This window comes from Acomys minous (assembly GCF_964271855.1).
Source record: "Acomys minous genome assembly, chromosome: 3".
NCBI lineage: Eukaryota > Metazoa > Chordata > Mammalia > Rodentia > Muridae > Acomys > Acomys minous.
Window position 1 is genome coordinate 77,128,348 of NC_140485.1, and position 12,264 is coordinate 77,140,611.

The window sequence follows — 12,264 nt, forward strand, 5'->3', positions numbered from 1 at the left end:
GTGCTGGGATTAAAGGCATGCGCCACTGTGCCTGGCTTAGAGACTTTTAAGATCTAAAAGTAACAGAAGCATAACTCCTTCAAAACTTACATGATTTTCTTTAGCACTCTAAGAGGTACAGAGAAACAAATCACTTGGTTCCTAACTGGGTACTGACAGCGAATCAACCACCCAGCGCACAGTGTTTACTGAGCACTTGCTCAGCACTGTGGTAGACACAAACACATGGCTTCTGCTCCCAAAAGTGGAGTCCATTTGGGGAGACCATAGGAATGTGAAGTCATCAGGAAAAGTGACCCTGTGTTAGGTTCTCTACAATACCTGTGCGGACACCTTTCCTGTCAAAGATGAAAGATGTCACTGTTCCCTAAAGCTTACATTCTGCAGGAAGCCAGGGGACATGGAGGTGTTCGGAGAAAAGCAACAGGAAAAACCAGGGTATGCAACGACTATTCCCATCTCGATTCTCCTCACCACAGGTAATCAGTCAGCAGCTCCTTAGAGATGACCTTCAGGCCAGCTACTGAGCAGGAGCACAGGAGGAAGGCCACTGCAGAACTGAGGCAGGGGGACAGAGAGGAAGGCCACCGCAGAACTGAGGCAGGGGGACAGAGGAAGGCCACCGCAGAACTGAGGCAGGGGGACAGGAGGAAGGCCACCGCAGAACTGAGGCAGGGGGACAGGAGGAAGGCCACCGCAGAACTGAGGCAGGGGGACAGGAGGAAGGCCACCGTAGAACTGAGGCAGGGGGACAGGAGGAAGGCCACTGTAGAACTGAGGCAGGGGGACAGAGGAAGGTCACTATAGAACTGAGGCAGGGGGACAGAGGAAGGTCACCGCAGAACTGAGGCAGGGGGACAGAGGAAGGCCACTGCAGAACTGAGGCAGGGGGACAGAGGAAGGCCACTGCAGAACTGAGGCAGGGGGACTGGAGGAAGGCCACTGCAGAACTGAGGCCTGTTCAGACACTGCTCTGGCTATTGGAAACCAGAGGTTTCTTGTTCTTAAGAGATTTGAGGAAAGGAGAGTAAAAATATTTTTAAATGCCTGAAGCAACAGGAATTATGTTCAACATGTTAAGAGGAAGAAAACACAAACAAAACAATAACAACAAAACAAAACACCCACCCCCCCAAACAAAACAAACCAAAAAGAGAAAGAAAACAGTTTCATTTGGGAGAAGCCAGTGAAGGCATCGGACAGCCGTGGATGCCTGTCAGCAAAGGGGTGAGCAGCTGCCCTGGTAGCTGCTCTGAGGAACACAAGGTGGGCACACCAGGCCCCCCTGCTGTGATGCTGGCACCCCTAGTCCCGCCCACAGTTACCGAGAAGGTGAACACTAAAAGGCACATTTCAGAAGGCGGTGCATAAGCCGTGAGGTGAGCAGGCTGGAGTGGCAGATCTTGTTGGTCGAAAGGACAGTTCAAAGACTATGACAGTAGCGTAAATGGGAAACAGAGAGAGGCCTGACTGCGGCAGGGCGGTGGGAAGGCCTTACTTAAGAGAAATAGAAAATTATAAACATCAGGAGGACGCAAACAAGGTTTGATATCCACTGGGAAGAACTTCCTGCCTCAAGATGAAATTCCAGCAGGAGGCTCCACAAATAATATACTAGTCCTTCTTGCTGCGGTTGGACTTCTGCGGCCTGCGTTACAGGCTGGGATTCACAGAGGTTACGGCCAGGGCACATAATCACGCGGGCAGAAATTAGGAGACAGCTACAAATGCGCACTGTTTAGCCATCTGGGAGAAGGCATCCTGACTGCTGACCAGGGCACCTTCAGCTTCTGTTGAGCAATACACTGAGACCATTTCACAAATGACACAGGACTGCCTGAAATACTGAAGGCAGAGGAGCTGGCTGAGCCAAGGCCCCCTTTTTTCCCCTGCCTAAGCAAATTCAAGAAACAAAAGACTTTAAAAGCAAAGCCCTTCGTTGGGTAGGCAGCGCGGTAGTGCAGGACACGTTTAGAGGGGGCAGTAATTGCGTATTGATCACCATTTAGGCAAGCTGCATGGAGGTGAACTTTGGAATATTCATTGGGCTCAAGTTCAGGCTTTTAGCAATCAATAGCTGTTTGGCCTGACTTTCTTGGGTTGGCTTTATTTGAAATATTTATTCTACTGGAGGACAAGTAGTTTATCTTAGTCTTGTCTGGGTTCATCGGGCTGTCCATCATGCCAGGACCAATGTGAACCCCGGCCCCCTCAAGCTGGGTGCCTATGGCCAATGGCTGGGGTCGTCTGCTGCCTATCTGCTCATGTGTGCCTCGGATGCTGAAGCAGTGTCTCCAGTTTGTAGTTTTAATTAGCTTGTTCTTTATCACACCCAAACACTTCATTGTGAACACAGATTCAGAGTATGATTTTCTTTGCTCATTTTTTCTTTCCTCAAATATTTATGAGACACCTAACAGGTGCCAGACATCTAGTCAAGAACATAGAGACAAAGCTCAACTCGGGGCTTCTGGGGAGGTCGGTCCACATGGCTTGGAAACAAGTCGATGAGGGATGAGGGTAGCCTGAGAAAGGCTGATCCTGCAGCCGGGAGACCTGGCCAGGAAGGTGAAGCTGAAACTGTCTCGCAGACAGGTAAAGAGTGAGCAGAAGGAAACAGAGCCTCGTGCAGGGGCAAGAGCAGGTGACATCTGGGGAGGGGTGAGCGGGCTGCACCCCAGGGGAAGCCAGGCGACTGTGCGTCTTAGAAGGTTGAATTGCTCACATACAGTAGATAGAGAGTGAGCAGGAGAAAGAGGGAAACAACAGCAGAGGCAGAGAGTTGGGTGTGGAGGTTAGATCAGAATGGTATCTATCGGCTCATATACTTGAGTGCTTAGTCAGCAGGGAGTGGCACTGTTTGAAAGGATTAGAAGGATTAGGAGGTGTGGCCTTGTTGGAGGAAGTGTGTCAGTACAGGTGGGCTTTGAGCTTTCAAAAGGCCATGTCAGGCCCAGGCTCACCCTCTCTTGGCCTGCAGAGATCAGGATACCATGAGTGCTGCCATGCTGTCATTCTCCTCACCATGATGAGAAAGAACTACACCTCCAAAACTGTAAATACTCCTCCATGAATTTATTTTATGGTCTTGGTGTCTCTTCAGAAATGGACAGTGGGCACAAAGAAAAAGACACGGGGCAGATAAGCAGAAGGCGGGGATGAAAGGCACCAAGAGTTTTGCTTAAATCCAAGGCCACTCTGGGACAGGACAGTGATGTTCAGCTAGGACTTAATTGCATTTAAAATTCAGGAATCAGGGGAAATGTGAGAGAATCATGAAACCAATAGGCTATGAGTGAATCTCCTACACAAGACGACCCTGAGGTAGTCTTTTTAAAGTTAGAGAAGAACAGCAGAACCCAGAAGGAAATGATCTGAGGACAAGCTAAGGAAGTAAAGTCCTTTCTCCAGAACTCTGGCTTGCTGGGATGAATTAAAGAGGTAATTGGGACTCTTTAAACTATGAAACTGGTAACTGTGAGCTGATCCTGGCAAGAAATCTCACTACCTGGGCAAGATCACTTCTGTTTGCTTTGGAATGCACAGGACAAAGTTCATTTCCTATAGAGCTCCCCAAACATAAGACCATTTCATGGGACAGAGCATTTGTCATTAACTAGATAGCCAGATCAAGATGCCTTTATAATTAGCCTTCCACCACTGTAACAAAATGCCTGAAGCAAGAATTAACTTCTAGGAAAAAGGTTTATTAGTTCATGATTTTGGAGGTTCCAGCTCACTGCTTTGGGCTTCTCGTGGGGGCACCAGAGGGCAAAAGGTAAGAATATATAACTGCCTAAGTCCAGGGAGGCAGGAGGAAGAAGCTAGAAAGCCACACTCACTTTCAATGGCACACCTCGAATAAACTAAGATCTTCCCATTAGACCCCACTATCTCTAAGCAGCAGCACCCTGAGGACCAAATCCATCACCTCTGGGGGACACTCATCCAGATCATTATCCATGACCAGGGTGGTTTCAGGATATCAACACAATGTCCTTAAACACCATCCATAGTCAATTCACATGAGTCCATGCATAAATGCTAAAACACATTTCCTCCCACTAGAGCCTAGGGACAGTCATGTGACTCTCTACAGCCAATAAGATATGGGTATGCCATATGCATCTTCAGGGGAGAAACGAAAGACGTACCGTATCTCTCAGGCTTTCCCCTTTTACCTAGTGAATGGCACCTTGTGAACCGTGTGTCCCATTAAGCTTTGCCTCTTCTGCCGAAGATCCTAAATAAGGCAAACAGCAGAACTCCCAGGAGCCAGCCGCAGAGTGCCCTCTGCCCTGTACGCTGTCACGTACAGATTGCCATCCACCGGCATGTACACACACACAGTAGTAATACATTTAAAGAATGAAAAGACAAAGGTGAAGATCAACGGAAAAAGGACGATGTCTGACATCAATCCCGGGCCCCTTCATGCACATGCGCATGTGCCACACATGCTAACACCGATACCACCACCACTGTATACCACACCACATGCACATAAGTAAGGGGGGAGAGGGTCTGTTCTGAGGGTGTTATATTATGGGATGGCTCAATGTTAGACTGCTAGCTCAATAGGCGCAGGGTCTTGAGTTCAGGCCTCAGTACCACCAATATGTAAATAAGCAAACCAGTGAAACTAACACAGAGATCCAGACGACAAGGGAAAAGTCACAATACTTGAAACTCAATAAATACCCCCATAAAATAGCACCTAAAATGCCCCATGACAGAATCAGAAGATAAGGACATTAGAACAGCTCTTATCATGACATAACGATAATGCAAATGGGAGAGAACCAACAGCGTCTTGTACCAACCAAAACTGACTAACTACAGGGAAACACAGTGTCTGATAGACCGGGGGGGGGGGGGGGGGCAGAAGCTGCACACTGCAGAAGAAGTTTGAACAGAGCAGCTCAAGAACTCAGGCTGTGACATGGGAAGAAACACATGGGCGTGAGCACTACTAAAGAACAACACTGGACAACCGTGAACAATGGATGCACATGCAGCTATGTTTTTAATACTCAACTGTATGACTTTATTATTACACTTTATTATTTTATGATTGAAAAATATAGTCATAATCATGCACATGGAATTATAGCCCCTTGAAAGGCAGACAGGGGAGTAGCATTGTTTTCTTTTTTTTTTTTTTAACTCTCATGGCCAAAATAATTCTCTTCTTTGTTTGAAGATACGGTGTCACTACTCACTACACAACCTCAAAGTCGTGATCCTCCTGCCTTGGTCACGGAGAGCACAAGCAACAGCAAATATGTAGATACAACACTCCAGCCCCCAGTTTGAACAGACGTCCCCTGCTTAACCACAGGCCATGCCTGCCAGGTGGCCAGGTGGGCCGCCCATGGGCCTTCTTTGTCCCCTCTGTTCTTCAGACCCAATCCTCAGGGTTGACCCTAGCACTGAGACAGACCCCCACCCCCACCCTTCCCTTCCTCCAGCCTCCAGCACCAGCAGGCATTTCCTGTGAACACACCAGCTAAGCAGGCCAGTGAAACAGGCAACACAAAGCAAAACACTCTGAAAATCCAGAGAAGAAACAGAAACCAAGGAACAAAACCCCCACCCAACAAAGACAAAGCCAGAACTCAGCACCTAGACCCATAATCACCCCAAGCCAGATGCCTAACAGCCAAGCACTCTGACTCCACCAGAGCCCAGCCGTCCTGCCACAGCAGGCCCTGAATATTCCAGCAGAGCTGAAGCATAAGAAAAAGACCCCCCAAAACAACACTATGACGATGGTAGAGGCCTTTAAAGAAGAAGTGAATAAATCCAGGAAAACACAAACAAACAGCTGAAAGAAAAGAATAAAACCGTTCAAGACCTAAAAATGGAACTAGAAGCCATAAAGAAAATACAAACAGAGAAAATGACAGAAATGAAAAATGTAGGGATGTGAACAGGGGCTATGGCGGCAAGCTTCACTAACAGGATATGAGATGTGTGAGAATCTGAGGAATTCAAGATGCGACAGAAGAAGAAATGGAAACGTAGGTTAAAAATCTAAAAAATTACTGACACAAAACATCCAGGAAATCTGGGACATCATAAAAAGACAAACCCTAAGATCAGAAAGAATAGAAGGAGAAGAATCCAAGCTCAAAGGGTCAGAAAATACTCAACAAAATCACAAGAAAAAAAAAATCTAACTTAAAGGAGATGCCTATAAAGGTACAAGAAGCTTACAGAACACTAAACAGATTGGAAAGGAAAAGAAAGTTCCCTCACCACATAATAATCAAAACACCAGACATAAGAACAAAGAAAGACTATTAAAACCTGCAAGAGAAAAAAGACCAAGTAACATATAAAAGCAGACCTATCAGAATCACACCTGACTTCTCAACAGAGACTCTACTCCAGAAGGGCCTGGTCAGATGTCTTGCAGACTCTAAGAGAGCATGGATGCCAGCCCAGATTACCATACCCAGCAAAACCTTCAATCACTATAGTTGGAAAAATCAAGATACCATATTCCACGACGAAGTCAAATTTAGACAATATCTATCCACAAATCCAGCCCTGCAGAGGTACTAGAAGGAAACAAAACCAAGGAGGTTAACTATGCCCATCAAAACACAGGAAATAAATTATCGCACAGCAGAAAAACCAAAAGAAGGGAAACACACAGGAACACACACAGGAACACACACACACACACACACACACGCCCTCCACCCCCCAACAAAATAACAGGAATTAACAATCATTGGTCATTGATATCTCTCAATACCAATGGTCCCCATTTCCCAATAAAAAGACACAGGCTAACAGAATGGATGCACAAACAGAATCTACCCTTCGGCTGCATACAAGAAAGGCATCTCAGTATCAAGGGTACAGACATCACCTCAGGGTAAAGGGTTGGAAAAAAAACTTTCCAAGCAAATGAACCTAAGAAGCAAGCTAACGTAGACATTGTAATATGTAACAAAATAGGCTACAAACCACAATTAATCAAAAGAGATGCGAAGGACAATGCTTACACATCAAAGGACATTTAAATTGTGTACCTAATCTTGATTCAACTTTGGTAAGCAATATCTATTGAGAAAATTATCCATTTCTCTTAGAGTTTCCAATTTGGTAGTGTACAGATTTTTAAGTATGTTCCTATGAGCTTCTGGGTTTCCTCGGTGTCTGTTGTTCTGCCCTCCTTTTGTTAATTTGGATATTCTCTCTCCTCTTTTAGTTAGTTTCAATAAGGGTTTATAGCATTTAAATTTATAGCATTTAAGATGACACTTCAATTCGTAACATCTATGACCTAAACACAAAGGCACTCACATTTGTAAAGGAAACACTACTACAGCTTAATTCACATATTGATCCTCACACACTGATAGTGGAAAACCTCACTACCCCATTCTCACCACGGGGCAGGGCACCCAGACAAAGACTAAATGGAGAAATGTTGGCGCTAACAGACGTTATAAAGCAAATGAACCTAACAGATATTAACAGTATCCCACCCAAACACAAGAATATACCTTCTGAGTACCTCATAGAACTTTCTCCAACATTAAGCATATATTCAGACTCAAGGCAAGTCTCAGTGGATACAAGAACACTGAAATACTCCTGTATCCTACCAGATCACCATGGATTAAAGCTGCATATCAACAGCACAGAAACAACAGAAAGCCTACAAACTCATGGAATCGGAACACCTCTCCACTGAACGAAAAATGGGTCAAGACAGAAATAGACTTTCTAGAATTCAATGAAAATGAATACCCAAACTTATGGGACACAATGAAAGTGGTGCCAAGAGGAACGTTTATAGCACTGACATAAAAAAAAAAAAAAAAGCAAAAACCAGTGATCTCATGCTCTTTTCCTCCAGTGCCACCGATCCTATTGTCATTATGGACCACAGCCCCGCCTGGTGTTACTGCTTATATGAACACGCTGTACCCAAAGTCTCCTTTTGCCAGGGTGCCCCTGATGCTAGAATCTGCATCTTTGACTTGAGACAGAAGAAGGCAAAAGTTGATGGATTCCCATTTTGTGGCCACATGGTGTCAGATGGATATGAACAACTCTCCTCTGAAGCGCTGGAGGCTGCCTGCATTTGTGCCAACAAATACATCGTGAAGAGTTGTGCCAAGGATGGAGTTCATATTCATGTGAGGCTCCACCCTTTCCGTGTCACCTGAATCAACAAGATGTTGTCCTGTGCTGGGGCTGACAGGATCCAGACAGGTGTGCGTGGTGCCTTTCGGAAACCCCAGGGCACAGTGGCCAGGGTTCACATTGGCCCGGTCATCATGTCCATCCGCACTAAGCTGCAGAATAAGGAGCATGTGATTGAGGCTCTGTGTAGAGCCAAGTTCAAGTTCTCTGGCGGCCAGAAGAGCCACATCTCAGAGAAGTGGGGCTTCACAAGTTTAATGCAGATGGATTTGAAGACATGGTTGCTGAGAAGTGGCTCATCCCTGATGGCTGTGGGGTCAAATATATCTCGTCATGGTCCCCTGGACCAGTGGAGAGCCCTGCATCCCTGAGGGGCTTCCACTGTGATGCTCTTGTGTACCCTAAAATCATGTTCAGTAATAAATCTCACATCAAGTTAAAAAAAAAAGTGATCTCATACTAGCAACTTAACAGCACACCTGAAAGCTCTAGAGCAGAAAGAAGGAAGCACACCCAAGAGGAGTGGATGGCAAGAAACAATCAATTGGATGGCTGAAATCAATAAGATAGGAACAGAAAGAACAATACAAAGAATCAACAAAAGAATTGGTCCTTTGAGAAAGTCAATAAAACAGACAAACCCTTATCCAAATTAACTTAGGGGGAGAGAAGATCCAAACTAACCAAAGGGGGCATGACAGCAGACATGGAAGAAACCCAGGGACTCCTAGGGACATACTTTAAAAACCTGTACTCCACCAAATGAGAAAATCTAAGAGAAATGGATACTTTTCTCCATAGATACTGCTTACCAAAGTTAAATCAAAATTATAGAAACAATTTAAACAGACCTATAACCCCTAATGAAATAGAAGCAGTCATTAAAAGTCTCCCAACCAAAACAAAAAACAAAAACAAAAAACAAAACCCAGACCTAGACGATTTTAGAGAATTCTACCAGACTTTCTTTCTTTTTCTTTTTTTAGAGATTTATTTTTTTATTATTATGTATTCAGTGCTCTGCCTGCATGTACACCTGTAGGCCAGAAGAGGGCATAAGATTACATTATAGATGGTTGTGAGCCACCAAATGGTTGCTGGGAATTGAACTCAGGATTTCTGAAAGAATAGTCAGTGCTCTTAACCTCTGAGCCAGCTCTCCAGCCCCCTCTATCAGGCTTTCAAAGAAGAGTTAACATCAATACTCCTCAAATTATTTCAAAAATGCAAACAGAAGGAACATTGCCCAGTTCATTTTATGCCACAGTAACTCTGATAATCAAACTACATAAAGACTCAACAAAGACAGAGAATTACAGACCAATTTCCCTTATGAACATAGATGCAAAAATACTCAATAAAATACCTGCAAACCAAATCTAAGAACACATGAAAAACAAAAACCACATTCCATGATCAGGTAGGCTTCATCCGGGAGATACAGGGATGGTCCAACATATGAAAATCAGTCAAAGCAATCCACCATATAAACAAACTGAAAGAAAGACCCCACGCGCTTATCTCATTAGATGCTGAAAACCCCTGTGACAAATTGCAACATGCCTTCATGATAAAAGTCCTGGCGAGATTAAGGATACAAGGGGGCATACCTAAACATAATAAAGGCAAGTTACAGCAAGCCTATAGCTAACATCAAATTAAATGGAGAAAAACTCAAAGCAATTCCACTAAAATCAGAAATAAGAGAAGGCTGTGGTCAAGATGTCTTGTATGAAGGAAGAATCTATCCTCAAATAAAAAAATGTACATATATATGTATATATACATATATATATATTATACACACATATAGAATAGAAATATATGTGATAGAAAAAGACAACTTTTCTATTAAAAATTTATTAAAAAGATAACTATCATTTAAACAAAAAGAATACTCTCCAGTGGGATTTCCACCATATCCTGACATCAAATGTGTAACTGCAGCAGCAGGAAGGACAGAGAGAGAAGTGTTCCTGTGAGCTTGACAGCACAGCTGGAGGGGGCACTCTTGTGGGGGGGACCTCCTATTGTGGGAAAACAGTCTTGTTGGGTTTTGAGTTTCATCCCCACAACCCCATTTAACCATAACCAACCTCTTTTTCCAAATCTACTCGGGGGTGGGGGTGGGGGGCTAACTGGGGCTTCCACACTTATGTCTGGTGCGGGAAGAGGGCAAGGTAGCAGACAGCACACAACTTATTCAAGGACAGACGGCAAATGACCCTGGATGCTAACACTCAGACAAAGCTGTGGTGGTTATAGCACTAGGAGTCAAGTTTCAGGTCAAAGAGTAATCCTAGGGATAAAGAAAGTAATGTCTTAGTAATAAAAGGGCCAGTTACACAAAAGAGCATATCATCTGAAATGTTTTTAACTTTGTGTTCATTTGTTTTTGGGGACAGAGTTTTTCTGTGTAGCCCTGGTTGTCCTGGAACCCGCTCTGTAGACCAGGCTGGCCTCAGAATCCAAATTCAGAGATCCATCTGCCTTTGCTTTGCAAATGCTGGGATTAAAGGTGTATGTTATCACACCTGAAGTAATCCTTAACACTTAAGCACCTAAAATAACTTCAAAATGTAGTACCCAAAAGTGTACAGGGGTGAAAGGACAAAGGGAAAACATCCACAAGACCTGCAAGCAACATGACACCAACTGTCCCCACCTGCCACAGCAAAGCACCCTGCCCCAGGCAGCAGAAGGCTCTTCAGACACACGGCCGACCAGGACGTGGCAGCATGACTAATCTGGGCCCCACAAGGCTTTATAAATCCAGAAGGGTCTAGGTCACACAATGTCCGTTCTCAGACCACAGTGTGATGGAAGCAGAAGCGAGGGCAGACAGTTGGAAAAGCACCAAATATTTGGGAATTTAACAACACATTTCTAAGCACTTCATGAAAAATGAAATCAAAATAGCATTTTGGATGAAATAAAAGTGAAAACACATTACAACAAGAGTGCATATGCCTGCCCTGATGTGTAGTTAGAGGAGATTCACAGCAGTGTACACATTAGAAAAATAACACAGCCCTCAAATGATCAGCCTCACATCTGCACCTTGAAAAGCCATGAAAAGAGCGGCGAAGTAGTCCTCCCAGGGTTACCAAAAGAAGAAAAGACCAGAACAGAAAGCTCCAAAACAAAAACAGAAAAAGGGTCGGGAAAAATTGTTAGACAAAAGCTGGTTCTTTGAGATCATTAAAATTGATAACGCCAGCCACACTGATCAGAAGGAAAAACAAAACAGAAGACCCAAACCACAAGTTCTCAGACTGAGGAGTAAGCAAGCCTGTCACGGCCAAGTCTACAGACTCCAAGGAGGAGGGAGGGAAGACTTACACACAAGGGGTTTGTCAACAGACAAAAGCGGTTGAATTCCTTGAACGACACAGGCCATTTAATTTACGCGGACAAAAACAGGTCACTGGAAGAGATAAATCACCATGAGAATTAAAATGTTTTCAGAGACTACTGTGGAAATGAAAAAGCAGAGCATAGGACAGAATACAATGCCGGAGCCACATGCCTGACAGGAGCCCATATTGATGATGGATAAGGACTGCTAGAGTTGTCATAACTGTTACAGCTTCCTACCACCTAACGGGCAAAGGATTTGAAGAGACCTGACCAGCAGAGACATGCGGGGATCACACCATGCATTCAGACACCCGACACCGCTAGTCTTGGGAAAAGCAAATTCCAATTGTATGAAACATCCCCCACCACACACACCGTGTACACACTAGCACAGCTCCACTGAGAAGCTGACTAAGACGCCAAAGAGAAAGGAGGGCTCCTGGAGCTTACACCCCGCCATGGGATTCGAAACGGCATCATTTTGCAAGCCGTCCGGCAGCACCTTAGAAACCAAAGTACGCACCAGTTACATGACGGAAGCATGCAACTTCCCGGTATTGACCCAAGCGCAATGAGGGATATGCGTGCCTGAAGCTTGCGTGTAATGTTCATTTCAGCCTCACTCCTAAGGGCTAAAGATGAGATACAAATGTACATCAATAAGTGCGTCAACAACCTGTGGTTTAGTCACATGATAAAATACTACTTGGTGGTGAAAAAGGATTAAACTACTGA

The 12,264-nt window shown here is 44.6% G+C and overlaps 1 protein-coding gene and 1 pseudogene across 2 annotated transcripts in view; one reads left to right on the forward strand and one right to left on the reverse strand.

Moving 5' to 3' along the window:
* Window positions 1-12,264, reverse strand: part of CTNNBL1 (catenin beta like 1) — a 155,000-nt gene that overhangs the window by 54,817 nt on the left and 87,919 nt on the right. The window lies entirely within an intron of this gene.
* On the forward strand, window positions 6,697-8,662 carry LOC311593403 (large ribosomal subunit protein uL16-like; annotated as a pseudogene). The gene has a single exon. The product of its transcript is annotated as a large ribosomal subunit protein uL16-like (transcript).